General features: G+C 51.1%; 1 protein-coding gene across 6 annotated transcripts in view; it reads right to left on the bottom strand.

The window, feature by feature from the left end:
• Positions 1–14,841, bottom strand: part of LOC123773913 (glutathione S-transferase 1-1) — a 227,423-nt gene that overhangs the window by 152,510 nt on the left and 60,072 nt on the right. The window contains exon 1 of one of the 6 annotated variants that reach the window (XM_045767881.2): positions 6,171–6,264. The exons of the other annotated variants lie outside the window; for them this stretch is intronic. The gene's annotated coding sequence lies outside the window, so the exon portion shown is untranslated. Of the gene's footprint in view, positions 1–6,170; positions 6,265–14,841 lie in introns of those variants that run through there. 6 annotated transcript variants of the gene reach the window in all.

The raw sequence follows: 14,841 nt of genomic DNA, 5'->3' as shown, positions 1-14,841 counted from the left end.
TCCCAGGTCCCTACTGTTGGGTAAAATCTAATTGTGCTTGAGGGGGTTGAGCTCTGGCTCTTTGGTCCCGCCTCTCAACCGTCAATCAACTGGTATACAGATGTGAGTATTGATTGGTTAATTTTTTTAAATTTTGCCCCGAGGGGCGAGTTTATTGGGCAGCGCCACTCATCTTGTGAGTGGACACACCGCCATAGCAGAATGTACAACACTCCCCAATAGGAAGAAAACCCGCTGGGTTGTTCATCCTGTCACTTGTACCCAGACACAGCTGGGACTTGCTTAACTGTCTCAAGTGAACAGCTCCTCAAACAAGAAGATTAACATTTATCAACCCTTAAAAGCTTACGTTATCTTGCGGGTGCAAAATGGGGAAATCTTTTAAGAACAGTATCAATATTTGACAAATAGTGTTTTCCTAACTCAAACAATGTGGGGTTTATTATTCTACAGTTATTCCTAATGTCTCTCAGGTGTTCACATTCACGTAGATAGTGGCCAAGGCGGTGTTCACAAGTGGGGTAGATTGATCAGTCCCTTCAATGGTCTTAAAGGCTCTCTCATTCACCCTATCCCACCTGTTCAGCAGTTCCCAGTGATCACGGCCCAACCACACCCGCTACACAGTGGTGAGTGATGGGCAGCTATGACGGGTGACAGACGGGCAGCCATGACAGACGGGCAGCCATGACAGACGGGCAGCCATGACAGACGGGCAACTATGACAGACGGGCAACTATGACAGACGGGCAACTATGACAGACGGGCAGCTACGAGAAAGAACACCTTGAGTCACAAGACATGTCAGATCTGTTTATGTTCACTCTTAAAAAACTGAATTACAAGCGAATATACCATTAAGCCACTGCAGGAACCAACAACAGACCATTAAGCCACTGCAGGAGCCAACAACAGACCGTTAAGCCACTGCAGGAGCCAACAACAGACCATTAAGCCACTGCAGGAGCCAACAACAGACCGTTAAGCCACTGCAGGAGCCAACAACAGACCATTAAGCCACTGCAGGAGCCAACAACAGACCGTTAAGCCACTGCAGGAACCAACAACAGACCATTAAGCCACTGCAGGAGCCAACAACAGACCGTTAAGCCACTGCAGGAGCCAACAACAGACCATTAAGCCACTGCAGGAGCCAACAACAGACCGTTAAGCCACTGCAGGAGCCAACAACAGACCGTTAAGCCACTGCAGGAGCCAACAACAGACCATTAAGCCACTGCAGGAGCCAACAACAGACCGTTAAGCCACTGCAGGAGCCAACAACAGACCGTTAAGCCACTGCAGGAGCCAACAACAGACCGTTAAGCCACTGCAGGAGCCAACAACAGACCGTTAAGCCACTGCAGGAGCCAACGACAAACCGTTAAACTGTAACTCCCAGGTACCTATTTACCGCTAGGTAACAGGAGCATCAGGCGGTGAAAGAAACATTTTGACCATTTGTCTCCGCCTCCACCGGGGACCGAACCCGGAACCTCAGGACTAGGAATCCGAAGCGCTGTCCACTCAGCTGTCAGGCGCCCTGACTGGAGATATACGCAAGGCTCGTCTCTATGAGCCTTCCGTACAAAATAGAGTGGTTTAACCTAACCAGAAGCGTCAGATGCTGGTGTATTGGACGATTATCCGGAGCCAGATTTGGCCACCCATGATGCGTCGATATTGCTGTGGGTTTTTTCCTCCAGAAACCACCGCAATTTTTACGCTGGAATCGGTTGCGTAAGTGATGCGGTGCATTGGTTAATAGGACAGGTTGTTAAAGCGGCGCAGGAACAGCCGAGCTGGCTGGCCAGGGGCGCAGGAACAATGTATGACAGGTATAGACAGCGTCGTGTAACTTCACGAGGTGCCAGTGCAACCCGTCCTCTTAAAAATAACGTCACTTTTCACTCGTATGCGCGCATCGACTCACAAAAGTGACGTACTGCTCCGTTTTCTGTTTGAGTCGTCCGGCTTACTCGGTAAGGTTAGAAGAGGCAACTTTCAATGAACTTTTTTCATACCGTTTTGAAACTTTATGAGAATTTCCTGCCCACCTAACCTATCAGAAGACCCTTAACTTACTGTTGTTGAAAAAAAAATCCCAAATTCATTTTGTTTCCATTTTCAAATTACGTCCATATTCGGCCATACGGGCAAACGGCCAAAAGCGACGTTCTTTTTAAGAGGACAGGTTGTCAAGTGAGGTTTGAGAGCAGTGAAGCAAGAGGTGTAGATGAAGGAGATGGAGTAGAGGGTTAACTACTGAACAATAATAGTGGATTAACAAGTACCAGCATCACAACCACCACCATTGGCCAATTTACAACCCGCACAAACTACCACCATAAGTTAAACCACCCACGGCCTGTCGCAACCCCCCCCCCTTCCCCCACTGTGATGTGAAGCGCCCTGGAGCGCGCAAGTTCCAGGGGGCGCGGGCGCGCACCCCGTAAAGCCTTGACCAGACTAAGATGTGAGCGGGGGTGGTCGCCCCCCGCCGCCGCCTTCCACAAGAACTACACGGCCCCTACTGCCAGGGGTGAGGCAAGGTCGCCAGGCACCGCGGCACTTGGGCAATATTATATATATTATATTTTATATATATATATATTATATTTTATATATATATATATATTTTATATATATACATATATATATATATTATATATTAAGGAACCATTCCTTAACGGAGCTATGGATTCAAGAAGAGTTTTAAATGAATATACCAGACCAGACCACACACGCCTCAAGATGAAACGAGGACGTTTCGGTCCGACCTTTACCACTATCAAGTCAACATTCAACACTCTAATGGTCCAGGATGGACCGAAACGTCGTTGTTTCTTCATCTGTTGGTGTAGTCTGGTCATGACATCTTCAGCCCCTTTATTGTAACTCATCGTCTGCACTATAGAGGCTTTCTGGCATGAAGCAGCTCTGCCTTACTGACACTGAGCCCCGGGATCCTTAATACAGCAGCCGACCAACTCCACTACGGGCTCACCATAGCCCGTGCTACTTGGACCTTTTTGTTCCAGGTAGCGAATCTTTAACAACAACACCTGCTTCTGACTGACAAACACACACTACACACACCCGCAGCCCGTCCTCCAAACAAAGATCTAAAAGTGATTCCATGCACCCGCCAAACCCCCTGTTTATGAATGAAAAGCGGTTTACACACGACTCACAACTGCTGACGTTCGAACATATCCGGAACAAGTGTTTCACTGACGAATTTTGTTCGAATCACAACGCTATAAATGCTTCACCCACGTACTACAAATACAAATAATCGCCAACAGAACCTAAACACCTAACCTAACCTATCCTATGCCTATATATGCACAATATGCCAATATATTACAATATTATTTTATACTTGAGAAAATTCCCGTTTTGAATGAACAGCAAGTTAAAATTTATGAATGCGTCTGTGAGGTCGACCGCTGAATGTAATGGACTTGAGTCGAGGACGGGTTGACACCTGACCGAATTAAGTACAAACTTTTCTCGAAGAATACTTCTCTTACCTTCAATGTTTAAATGACTCAATTCCCGCCCGTCTTCATTACGGCCGTGTGCTAATTAACCTTGCTGACAAATTCCCTGTTAATGAACTGCTTGACCTGGATGATGATGGTTTGCCTATCACCCACCTACAGGAGAAACAATGGCCAGAGTTTCTTTCAAGCTGATGCCCCTCTTACCGAGCAGTAAAATAGGTACCTGGGTGTTAGTCAGCTGTCACGGGCTGTTTCCTGGGGGTGGAGGCCTGGTCGAGGACCGGGCCGCGGGGACACTAAAGCCCCGAAATCGTCAAGAATCGTCAAGATAACCTCAAGATAACCACTTAGTGCAAATACAAACATAACCCAGATCAAGCTATGCACCAAGTCTTAATATTAATTTATAAGAAAATTATTACGGAACAGATTAACCTAAGAACCCGCGCCTTCAGGGGCTATCTTGAGGTTATCTTGAGATGACTTCGGGGCTTTAGTGTCCCCGCGGCCCGGTCCTCGACCAGGCCTCCACCCCCAGGAAACAGCCCGTGACAGCTGACTAACACCCAGGTACCTATTTTACTGCTAGGTAACAGGGGCATCAGCTTGAAAGAAACTCTGCCCATTGCTTCTCGCCGGCGCCCCGGGATCGAACCCGGGACCACAGGATCACAAGTCTAGTGTGCTGTCCGCTCGGCCGACCGGCTCCCTGTGGGGCGGCCACAGCTTCAAGCAAAACAGTGTGAAGACACCTCGAGTCAATGTTGTATTTCTTCAAGTGCATCTTGAGACACTAGAGAGCATGCACCAGTCATCTCTAGCACACAAGTGTAAAAATAGTGAAAATAACATGGTCTGCTGGGTGGCTTTTCGCGGTTTGTGGTGGACTGGACACAACGCAGACGGCCACCAGACAGTTCCAGCAGACACACTGCCTGGCGGAAGGACCCCCTCTGCTGGTGTGTGGCACTGGGGGGGGGGGACACACATACACACACTGATGGTGTGACACTGACAGCGCATGGCACCACAGGACCACAGGACACACTGGGGGAGGGGCACCACAGGACCACAGGACACACTGGGGGAGGGGCACCACAGGACCACAGGACACACTGGGGGAGGGGCACCACAGGACCACAGGACACACTGGGGGAGGGGCACCACAGGACCACAGGACACACTGGGGGAGGGGCACCACAGGCCACACTGGGGGGAGGGGGCACCACAGGCCACACTGGGGGGAGGGGGCACCACAGGCCACACTGGGGGGAGGGGGCACCACAGGCCACACTGGGGGAGGGGCACCACACGACACGACACACTGGGGGAGGGGCACCACACGACACGACACACTGGGGGAGGGGCACCACACGACACGACACACTGGGGGAGGGGCACCACACGACACGACACACTGGGGGAGGGGCACCACACGACACGACACACTGGGGGAGGGGCACCACACGACACGACACACTGGGGGAGGGGCACCACACGACACGACACACTGGGGGAGGGGCACCACACGACACGACACACTGGGGGAGGGGCACCACACGACACGACACACTGGGGGAGGGGCACCACACGACACGACACACTGGGGGAGGGGCACCACACGACACGACACACTGGGGGAGGGGCACCACACGACAGGACACACTGGGGGAGGGGCACCACACGACAGGACACACTGGGGGAGGGGCACCACACGACAGGACACACTGGGGGGAGGGGCACCACAGGCCACACTGGGGGGAGGGGCACCACAGGACACACTGGGGGAGGGGCACCACACGACACGACACACTGGGGGAGGGGCACCACACGACACGACACACTGGGGGAGGGGCACCACACGACACGACACACTGGGGGAGGGGCACCACAGGACACACTGGGGGAGGGGCACCACAGGACACACTGGGGGAGGGGCACCACAGGACACACTGGGGGAGGGGCACCACAGGACACACTGGGGGAGGGGCACCACAGGACACACTGGGGGAGGGGCACCACAGGACACACTGGGGGAGGGGCACCACAGGACACACTGGGGGAGGGGCACCACAGGACACACTGGGGGGAGGGGCACCACAGGACACACTGGGGGGAGGGGCACCACAGGACACACTGGGGGGAGGGGCACCACAGGACACACTGGGGGGAGGGGCACCACAGGACACACTGGGGGGAGGGGCACCACAGGACACACTGGGGGGAGGGGCACCACAGGACACACTGGGGGGAGGGGCACCACAGGACACACTGGGGGGAGGGGCACCACAGGACACACTGGGGGGAGGGGCACCACAGGACACACTGGGGGGAGGGGCACCACAGGACACACTGGGGGGAGGGGCACCACAGGACACACTGGGGGAGGGGCACCACAGGACACACTGGGGGAGGGGCACCACAGGACACACTGGGGGAGGGGCACCACAGGACACACTGGGGGAGGGGCACCACAGGACACACTGGGGGAGGGGCACCACAGGACAACACACAGATAGCGGAGATAACCTGCATGACGTCACGAGTTCAACTGGCTGGTCCATACCCTACCCCCGGCGAGGTCAAGGGTCAACTGACGAGCGTGTGTTTGCGGTCAGGTGAGCGCCGCCAGGACGGGTGGAGTGCGCGACGAATCCTTACCTGGCGGGGGCGACGCTACGCTGCGTGTGACGGCGCTGGTGTGACGGAGGAGGGGGGGTGACGGAGGCGGCGGCGGCGGCGTGACGGAGCCGCTGGTAGTCAAGTGAGGACCAGACGGCTGCAGAGGTCGGACTGGTCTCCTGGCTGGAAGATACACTCGAGCTGCTCCTCACTACACCCCCCCCCCCACCTTCCCCTAACCCCCTCCCCTTCCCCCCTCTCACCGCCCCTCACCATGATGCCCTGGCAGCACCCCCTCTCCTCCCCTGGACTCCCGCCAGCATCACCCCCTTCCTTCCTCTCCCTCGACGCGCCCTTCACCAAGCAACACCCTTAACTCTCACATGGAAGATGAGTCAAGACTTGACGCTGGTGGCCTCCGGTGACGGAAGGTCCTCGGCCACACCCGCTGCTGCCTCAACCTTACCAAACATGTCATTTAGTGAGCTAAATCACCACCACCACACACCTGTGTCAGGGCTGGGGGTATGTAGCACCAGCGTGGACTCCCAGCCCTGGGAAGCACAAGAATTAGGAGGGTCCTCAGAGTTGCAACGCGTCTGGTACCGGATATAAGGGTATAGATTTATGAGAAGAGGTTAAAAAGACTTCCACTTAACTCCGTGAGGACGACGACTTGGGGTGATATGATCACAACGTACAAGATACCGAGAGGAAAATGTGAAGTGCATAAACACAGCATTTCGAGATGAAGGGAGGACGAGCAGACGCAGCCGGAGACCGGAAACACATACGAGTCTTTGAAAAGGAAGAAAATAGTGGCATTCCGCGCGGGTGATACATGAAGAGAATTGTAGCAGAAACACACTAATGTACAAGTCCACTCCGGGCTCGCCATAGCCCGTGCTACTTGGAACTTTTTGTTCCAAGTAGCGAATCATCAAGAAAAACTCTAATGTACCTCAATACACAGTTACAAGAGCATCACAACGCCAAGGCGTGTACTAGCAACAGCTATAACAACTTGGAGGCGGGTCCCAGAGCTAAATCTCGCTCACCATAGACATGGGTGAAGAGATAAGCACCACCAATGACCGCCTCGAGCCACTACAAATAAAATAAGACACACACAACCTCTATTTCGGGGTCATATCTCTGAGTGGTCGTGTTAGATAAAGAAGTTTCTTCTTCATCTCAAGATGAACTTCCTTCGATTGCCAGAGATAAACGTAACTCAACACGTGGTGTTTATTGTGCGAGTGCTCGCCTAGTTGTGCTCACCTAGGTGTGCTCGCCTAGACGTGGTCACCTAGATGTACTTATCTACGCGTGTTCCCCCTTCCAGTCATTAACAGTTTAATGTATCGACTCCATTTTCTTGTCACATTTGAAACCGTGAAGAGAATTGGCTACGACAACTTCCTCGTTTACTCCATTCTACTGTATTTACAACCCCCACTCTGCTTACTTGGTTAACTTCCCCTGGAATCTTGTATGTAGTTATCATGTCTGCTCTATAATTCCTTACAAGCAACGTGGGGAGCGTGAAGTGAATCAGTTTTCCTTCACAACTTAAGTCTCCTGCCCTTAAAAATAGGAAACACCTTGTTGTACATCTTTGCACCATTTCTAGTATTGTTTTGGGTTACTTCAGGTTTACCTGGATGGTGCCAGCCTCTGTCCTCGAGGGTGGAGGTGGCTTCCACAACCTCTTGAGTGCATTCCACTTCTTGACTGCCCCGTACAGGGCACTAGTATTCCATTTCTTCGGCTCATATGCGCGAGTGAATGAGTGAGTAATTGAGTGTGCGAGCGAGCATGAGTGAGAGCACTATACAGTTAGACATATGGCTGCTGGTGCTGTCACCCCAACTCAGCTCCTGCTCTGTGATGCCCTAAGTGACCAGCCTCCCCCCTCCCCCCATCACCACCCACCGCCCCCACCACCCAAGAGAAGATAACCCACATACCTGACCATTCCCCCGATCCCTCTCCTACCAAAATTCCAAACAGAGCCACCCACTCCACCGCCCCTACACCAGTCACCTGGTGGCCTCCCCCTCCCCCCCCCCCCGTGGGTGCTGTGGGGGGGGAGAGGGGGGCACAAGAAGTTACCGCAAAGTCTACATCATCATCTTGTTTAAGATTCAGCTACTGGGAACAAAAAGTTGCAAGTAGCACGGGCTATGGTGAGCCCGTAGTGGACTTACCTGGCACAGGAGCGGGGCTGTAACTTGTCTACATCTCTTCCGCTCTCTAAAATACCTCAACACCGGCATTTCTACCTTTTGGCTCACGCAAGGTGTGAGGGAGGAGGGATGGTCATAGCAGGATGAGGCGTGAGGTAGCGCAGGAGGTGAGGTGTGACGGGTAGCGGAGGGAGGGGACGAGACGGGGTGTGAGTGGCGCCAGGCCCTGACAGACACGGGGAGGAGCAGCTCCGTGACACCAGCACCCCGACTGGCAGTGGCTGCAGAAGGAAGCACTGGGAGCGGGGACATCACCCCCTCCTCCCAACCCTGCTGGGGGTGGCCTGGCCCAGTCTGCTTCTCCTAGCAGGCCTATGCTAGGAGGGCAACCTCATACAACTTGTACCACCTACCATATCTCATATCTTGTACCACCTACCATATCTCATACCACCTATCATATCTACCATATTACTCTCACAAACACACTAGCATTAAAATCAGTGAATCTGTACGCTGGTACAACATGGTTGCTGCTGGCAATCCCAATCATTATGGACGAAGAGGTGGTGGCCGCGGGAGAGAATGAGTAATAGCGAGAATCCGTCTTAGATACAAATATCCATGGAGATTCGGAATGGAAACAACAGTTGAGCAGAGGAGTTGCAGGATCTGTGATGAGAGTGACGGACACCGCCTTGACCACTACCTGAGAGAATGTGAATATCTAAGTCATTAGAAATATGTGTAGAATAATAAACCCCACATTGTTTGAGTTAGGAAAACATTATTTGTCAAATATTGATACTATTCATAAGAGATTTCCCCATTTTGCACCTGCAAGATAACTTAACATTCCTCAACCCTTAGAATCTTAACTATCTTGTTTGAGAAGCTGTTTACTTGAGACAGTTAAGCAAGTCCCAGCTGTGTCTGGGTACAAGTGACAGGATGAACAACCCAGCGGGTTTTCTTCCTATTGAGGAGTGTTTTACATGCTGCTATGGCGGTGTGTCCACTCACAGGATGAGTGACGCTGCCCAATACTGTCACTATGGTGGTGTGTCCATTCACAGGATGAGTGGCGCTGCCCAATACTGTCACTATGGCGGTGTGTCCACTCACAGGATGAGTGACGCTGCCCAATACTGTCACTATGGCGGTGTGTCCACTCACAGGATGAGTGACGCTGCCCAATACTGTCACTATGGCGGTGTGTCCACTCACAGGATGAGTGACGCTGCCCAATACTGTCACTATGGCGGTGTGTCCATTCACAGGATGAGTGGCGCTGCCCAATACTGTCACTATGGCGGTGTGTCCACTCACAGGATGAGTGACGCTGCCCAATACTGTCACTATGGCGGTGTGTCCACTCACAGGATGAGTGACGCTGCCCAATACTGTCACTATGGCGGTGTGTCCACTCACAGGATGAGTGGCGCTGCCCAATACTGTCACTATGGCGGTGTGTCCACTCACAGGATGAGTGGCGCTGCCCAATACTGTCACTATGGCGGTGTGTCCACTCACAGGATGAGTGGCGCTGCCCAATACTGTCACTATGGCGGTGTGTCCACTCACAGGATGAGTGGCGCTGCCCAATACTGTCACTATGGCGGTGTGTCCACTCACAGGATGAGTGGCGCTGCCCAATACTGTCACTATGGCGGTGTGTCCACTCACTGGACGAGTGGCGCTGCCCAATACTGTCACTATGGCGGTATCAAGATATATATGTGCTTCAGCCTACAGTTTAGACCTATTGTCTTATGTATGACCCTCTGTCCTGCGTGACAGTGAATACTAGCATTATCCTCAATTTAATAAGACTATCAAAATCCTCAGATTAGGCAAAATTGTAATTAATTTTGTCAATAAAGATGTTAATAATAATAACTATGGCGGTGTGTCCACTCATAAGACCAGTGACGCTGCCCAATAAACTCATCACTCGGGGCAAAATGGAAAAAAAATAATAATAATAATAATAATAATAATAATAAACAATAAGATTATTATTGAAAACAGTTTTTTTTTAAATACCGGAAGTAGACGATTAAAGAAAATATCTGGATGACTTTGACGGGTAACTTCCGTATTAACATTTCCAAAACAAAAAACCCCGACGAGTCACAACCATAACATGTTTGACGAGTTTAAAGACATCACGACCAACTGGCATCAGACATCATCTGACGCCTTCAAACCCTCGGACGTAACTCTGTCAAAATCCCAGATTGGTAATAGCATTAAAAATTGGCCAGACTTGAATATTTGGCCATATTTGAGCAGCATGTTGGGGCGCGCGGGGGGGCTCCGACCCCCGCCTTCACCAGCCCTTAACCGTGTCACGGAGTTTTATGGTGTTTGATGAGCACGCTTTGAGTACCGGCTTGTGGGCGTGTACCCTCCACCTCTCACTACTCATCCACCTCTCACTACTCATCCACCTCCACCCACTCCCTCATCCACCCCACTCTCTCTCCCTCCGTCTCTCCTACTCATAGATAACATCAATACATTAAACATTGCTCTTGGGGAAGGCATTAGAATTAGCTCACGATCAGAGATTTATGGTTAATTGGCACATTCACCCCTTCGTCAGTTTCCTGCACGCCTTCCACCCTTCCTCCCCCCCCCCCCCCCCCGCCCGACACCGCGAGTGTCGGGCCGGGGGGGGGGGCTGTGGCAGACAGTCATACATACAAACCATTTGAGAAATATGGAGACCTGGATAATATACTGATGAGATTTGTCGCGTCTTGTCAGTGGACGATGTTGGGTGGAGGTCGGGGGTGGGCGTGAGATGGGGGCGGGTGTGATGTCCGGGGCCGAGCGCGAGGTCGGGGCGGGTGTGAAGAATGGAGGTACAATAACTGCAAAGCCGTCTATAACATCCTTCCAGTGATATCTAACACAGGGTTGCGAGAGCCGGGTCTCCAATTGTTTACCTGGAGGTTGCTAGTGGCACTGCCGGGCCTGCACTCCCACCTTAACCACTGAACCACCCACACCACGCTGGGGGGGGGGGGGGGTGATAACACAAGTTACCCCTGATATCCAAACTGGCACGACCCCCGTGTCTCGCTATCCCCCAGGACACGGGGGTCCTCGCCGTGTCTGGGCACGGGTGCGTGTCATCATCACTTCATTGATCCTCTCACAATATTAATCGCCTCGGGGAAGAGGTAATTTAACACTTAATTAAAAAATACAGGTGAATGACTTTAGCGTAATGCAGGCGATGAGTCACAATAACGTGGCTCAAGTATGTTGACCAGACAACACACTAGAAGGTGAAGGGACGACCACGTTTCGGTCCGTCCTGGACAATCGACTTGAGAATGGTCCAGGACGGACCGAAACGTCGTCGTCCCTTCACCTTCTAGTGTGTGGTCTGGTCAACATACTTGTGCGTAATGAAAGGATCACGCAGCCTACTAGTACACAAGAATTAATACTCAGAGATCTTGTAACTTTAGACATTTGTGTTTATAAGTTCAGGTCATCCTAACTAGTCTCTAAATCAAGAGACAGCTGTCAAATATAGTTATTATGATTAGTGAGGTCTGCGCAGGGGACGACGATCAGTACTCTTAATTACAGGTCAGTAGTTTATATCCGGCTCCACCCCCGTGGCGTCCGGATCCACGTTCATGGCGTCCGGTTCTGTACCCATGGCATCCGGCCTCCCTTCCTCACGGCCACAACTACACACACACACACACACACACACACACACACACACACACACACACACACACACACACACACACACACTGGCCCAAGAACTAGAGTACCTAGGTCACACACCTCTCTCTTTCACCCCCTCAAAACCAACCCCGAGGCCAGAAAGATTAAGCCTTAGGGTCCTGGCACTTCCAGTCATGGAGGCAGAGGCACTCCCAGAAGCCCTCTACCCACAGACTCGACGGGACCTGCATGGCCCTCTCCTGACACTTGCTGTAGGGCCTACAGTAACCACCCATCTGGTTTAAGTCACATTCCTGGATATCTTGGAAAAGTGGCACAATTAATGCCACTAAATAAACACTGATTCAAAGACCTAAGTTTTGCACGTCAGAGGACGCCGAGACCCCAAGCCCTGGGACCCCCAAGCCGTGGGACCCCCAAGCCCGGGACCCCCCAGCCCGGGACCCCAGCCCGGGACCCCAGCTGTTAAAGAGGTGAGGAGGAGAACAGGGTCTCGTGAAGAGAAACATATCAATAACAAAATACATAATAATAATACAATAAAACTAGATATAAGTGAAGAAAGCACCAAGCACCACAAGCCACATATAAACACCTGGCTTCCTCACGGTGAGTCACGGCTGCACAAACGCTACGTATGACCTCAAAAAGGTGGTGCAAAAGGGTGACGAGCATAAGTCACATATTTATATACCTGAAGGGGGGGGGAGAGGGGAACATATGACTTTCCCTGGGAGACTTCCTGCTAGAGAAGTCACGTGTTAGCTGCCACTCACTCACTCACGCTATTTCCTTCATTCACAAAAAGTCAAATGACTTTGCATTACTGACTTGTATGAAAGAATCGACCAGAGTGCGCGAGTGAGTGAATGTACTCGCGTATTTGTGCTTGCTGGTGTTGAGCTCTGGCTCTTTGGTCCCGCCTCTAAGCTGTCAATGAACTGGAGCACATGTGCGTGCGTGTGCGTGCTCATCTATATGTGCTTGCAGGATCAAGATAGACTCCTCGTAATGGCTTCTAAACGTTCTTAAATTAACGCAGCGACTTGTTCCTCACACACTCGTCCTATTAACATTAAGTTAGCTTCAACAACTTGTACACCTAGTTAACTTGCCCCGTTATTAATGGTCAAACACTGCAACGACATATTTCTGGCATCTCTTCTTCATTTGTGCGTCTAGTTCCATCTACGACTCCTTCGTTCTAGGTTTGAATAATGATGCTAATTTCCCTTTAGATCTTGCATCTCATTATCATGTCCCCCCGTTATCTTCTCATTCAAGCACTGTTGGACATCCCATCTACTTTATTTGTAAATTAGAATGTGTTTGAAATTTGAGCTTAGCATGCACGAGCGCTCGCACGCACGCGCACAAGCACATACGCAGACACGCGGACGTACACGCACTCACACACCTCAAATGCACGACTATTAACCCCACTCAGGCCCAGCCTTCAGTTTTTATTTAGCTACAATTTTATTGAAATGATTCAGTGTGCGAGAGCTCACGCGCGTGCACGAGTACTCGCCTAGATGCGCGTGCATGAGTACTCAGAGAGAGAGAGAGAGAGAGAGAGAGAGAGAGAGAGAGAGAGAGAGAGACAGACAGACAGAGACAGAGACAGAGAGAGAGACAGAGACAGAGACAGAGACAGAGAGAGAGACAGAGACAGAGACAGAGACAGAGACAGAGACAGAGAGAGAGACAGAGACAGAGACAGAGACAGAGACAGAGACAGAGACAGAGACAGAGACAGAGAGAGACAGAGACAGAGACAGAGAGAGAGACAGAGAGAGAGACAGAGACAGAGACAGAGACAGAGACAGAGACAGAGAGAGACAGAGACAGAGACAGAGAGAGAGACAGAGACAGACACAGAGACAGAGATACAGAGAGACAGAGAGACAGAGACATACAGAGAGACAGAGACAGAGAGACAGAGAGACAGAGAGAGACAGAGAGAGAGAGAGAGAGAGAGAGAGAGAGAGAGAGAGAGAGAGAGAGAGAGAGAGACAGACAGAGGGGGGACGGTATGGGAAAGGGAGACGGAGGAAGGGAAGGGAGGGGAAAGAGGAGGGTGGTTTAGGGGAAAGGGGGAAGCCAGGGTTAAAAGGAACATTAGGGGGGGGAGGGAAGAAGGAGGCCGCTTGTTTGTTTGGTCACCTGTCAATGTGTCCGTCCAGCAAACAGCGGTCGTCGTAGTTTTAATAACCTGCCACAATTGCTATATTTACATACCCTACCAATCAAGAAGTTGCCACACACCCCCACACAGGTGTAGCTACATAACCTGCCATATTTCCCTATGTCGACCGGACGTTGCCACATTCCCTCTCAAACTTGAAGACGCTGCCGTTGACAAACTGACGAAGTCAAGTCAAGAAAAGTTGCCAAATATTCCGCTTTGTCTTAAGTAACTTAACTGTTAGTTATACGTAAGTTGCCATATATAAATAGAGAGATATTCACTGCGCGTTGAATCTTATATATAAATATATATTTCGTCGTGTATTTTCAGTGTGAAATTAAACAAAAAAAATTTTTAGGCAGTAGCCATATTTTTGGCGATACGTTGTGGAGACGTTGTAATGGTGTTGTTGCCACCACCACCAGGCGCTTTGCTTTCTTACAAAAATATCACAACGTTTAAATTAGTTGCCATATCCACATTTAGCCAGTTGCCATATCAGGGTTAAATTCAGAAAGTTGCCAGATCATGGCTAACGGTACACAGTTGCCATGTAACAAGAACAGGCAAGTTGAACAGAATTTTCGCTTGAAGGTCACTGAACAGTTGACAA

The sequence above is a fragment of the Procambarus clarkii genome, chromosome 91, assembly GCF_040958095.1.
Source record: "Procambarus clarkii isolate CNS0578487 chromosome 91, FALCON_Pclarkii_2.0, whole genome shotgun sequence".
Taxonomy (NCBI): Eukaryota; Metazoa; Arthropoda; class Malacostraca; order Decapoda; family Cambaridae; genus Procambarus; species Procambarus clarkii.
The sequence above is the reverse complement of the archived record's forward strand: the minus strand, read 5'-3'. Positions and strand labels throughout refer to the sequence as shown.